Source organism: Oncorhynchus mykiss, chromosome 11 (assembly GCF_013265735.2).
Source record: "Oncorhynchus mykiss isolate Arlee chromosome 11, USDA_OmykA_1.1, whole genome shotgun sequence".
NCBI classification, from domain to species: domain Eukaryota; kingdom Metazoa; phylum Chordata; class Actinopteri; order Salmoniformes; family Salmonidae; genus Oncorhynchus; species Oncorhynchus mykiss.
Genome location: NC_048575.1, coordinates 80121076 through 80123575, shown reverse-complemented (window position 1 = coordinate 80123575; position 2500 = coordinate 80121076). Strand labels below are relative to the sequence as shown.

At 52.4% G+C, this 2500-nt stretch overlaps 1 protein-coding gene across 3 annotated transcripts in view; it reads left to right on the top strand.

Moving 5' to 3' along the window:
- The window catches only part of mthfd2l (methylenetetrahydrofolate dehydrogenase (NADP+ dependent) 2 like), a 26751-nt gene that overhangs the window by 4252 nt on the left and 19999 nt on the right, over positions 1–2500 (top strand). The window lies entirely within an intron of this gene.

The window sequence follows — 2500 nt, the reverse complement described above, 5'->3', positions numbered from 1 at the left end:
AGGGCCTTTCGCTATAGGAACTCAGCAGGTCGTGTAACACATTTCATTTTCTCCTATTGCCCTTGTCCTGACATAATACATGTTGTCAGTACAAGTATCTGGGGTTGATTATTAATGCATTTTTGGATTACAATGTATCTGTTCATAGCTAACCATGTGAATGGTGCTCTTGGTGACATGGTGCCCTTGGTGACATGGTGTTCTTGGTGTCCTTGGTGACATGGTGCCCTTGGTGACAATGTGTCCTTGGTGACATGGTGCCCTTGGTGACATGGTGTTCTTGGTGTCCTTGGTGTCATGGTGCCCTTGGTGACAAGGTGTCCTTGGTGACATGGTGCCCTTGGTGACATGGTGTTCTTGGTGTCCTTTTTGACATGGTGTCCTTGGTGACATGGTGCCCTTGGTGACAAGGTGTCCTTGGTGACATGGTGCCCTTGGTGACATGGTGTTCTTGGTGTCCTTGGTGACATGGTGTCCTTGGTGACATGGTGCCCTTGGTGACAAGGTGTCCTTGGTGACATGGTGTCCTTGGTGACATGGTGTCCTTGGTGACATGGTGCCCTTGGTGACATGGCGCCCTTGGTGACATGGTGTCCTTGGTGACATGGTGTCCTTGGTGACATGATGCCCTTGGTGACATGGTGTCCTTGGTGACATGGTGTCCTTGGTGACATGGTGCCCTTAGTGACAAGGTGTCCTTGGTGACATGGTGCCCTTAGTGACATGGTGCCCTTGGTGACATGGTGTCCTTGGTGACATGGTGCCCTTGGTGACACGGTGCCCTTGGTGACATGGTGTCCTTGGTGACATGGTGCCCTTGGTGACATGGTGTCCTTGGTGACATGGTGTCCTTAGTGACATGGTGTCCTTGGTGACATGGTGCCCTTGGTGACATGGTGTCCTTGGTGACAAGGTGCCCTTAGTGACAAGGTGTCCTTGGTGACATGGTGCCCTTGGTGACATGGTGCCCTTGGTGACAAGGTGTCCTTGGTGACATGGTGTCCTTGGTGACATGGTGTCCTTGGTGACATGGTGCCCTTGGTGACATGGCGCCCTTGATAACATGGCGTCCTTGGTGACATGGTGTTCTTGGTGTCCTTGGTGACATGGTGCCCTTGGTGACATGGTGTCCTTGGTGACATGGTGCCCTTGGTGACAAGGTGTCCTTGGTGACAAGGTGTCCTTGGTGACATGGTGCCCTTGGTGACATCGTGTTCTTGGTGACATGGTGTCCTTAGTGACATGGTGTCCATGGTGACATGGTGCCCTTGGTGACATGGTGTCCTTGGTGACATGGTGTCCTTGGTGACATGGTGCCCTTAGTGACAAGGTGTCCTTGGTGACATGGTGCCCTTGGTGACATGGTGCCCTTGGTGACAAGGTGTCCTTGGTGACATGGTGTCCTTGGTGACATGGTGCCCTTGGTGACATGGCGCCCTTGATAACATGGTGTCCTTGGTGACATGGTGTTCTTGGTGTCCTTGGTGACATGGTGCCCTTGGTGACATGGTGTCCTTGGTGACATGGTGCCCTTGGTGACAAGGTGTCCTTGGTGACATGGTGCCCTTGGTGACATGGTGTTCTTGGTGTCCTTGGTGACTAGGTGTCCTTGGTGACATGGTGCCCTTGGTGACATGGTGTTCTTGGTGTCCTTGGTGACATGGTGTCCTTGGTGACATGGTGCCCTTGGTGACAAGGTGTCCTTGGTGACATGGTGTCCTTGGTGACATGGTGTCCTTGGTGACATGGTGTCCTTGGTGACATGGTGTCCTTGGTGACACGGTGCCCTTGGTGACATGGTGCCCTTGGTGACATGGCGCCCTTGGTGACATGGTGTCCTTGGTGACATGATGCCCTTGGTGACATGGTGTCCTTGGTGACATGGTGTCCTTGGTGACATGGTGCCCTTAGTGACAAGGTGTCCTTGGTGACATGGTGCCCTTGGTGACAAGGTGTCCTTGGTGACATGGTGTCCTTGGTGACATGGTGTCCTTGGTGACATGGTGACCTTGGTGACATGGCGCCCTTGATAACATGGTGTCCTTGGTGACATGGTGTTCTTGGTGTCCTTGGTGACATGGTGCCCTTGGTGACAAGGTGTCATTGGTGACATGGTGCCCTTGGTGACATGGTGTCCTTGGTGACATGGTGTCCTTGGTGACATGGTGTCCTTGGTGACATGGTGTCCTTGGTGACATGGTGCCCTTGGTGACATGGTGCCCTTAGTGTCAAGGTGTCCTTGGTGACATGGTGCCCTTGGTGACATGGTGCACTTGGTGACATGGTGCCCTTGGTGACATGGTGCCCTTGGTGACATGGTGCCCTTGGTGACATTATTGCTAAGTGTAAAGCCATGGGTGTCCTACCTTTCTAATGTTTCACTAATCTTTTTTATATGACCTATTATTACATATTGGGGCATCAGCATGGGGACATCAGTGTGGGGACAGTAAAAAAAATCTGTCTTTCTGCCCCGGTAGACCGTCATTGTAAATACGAA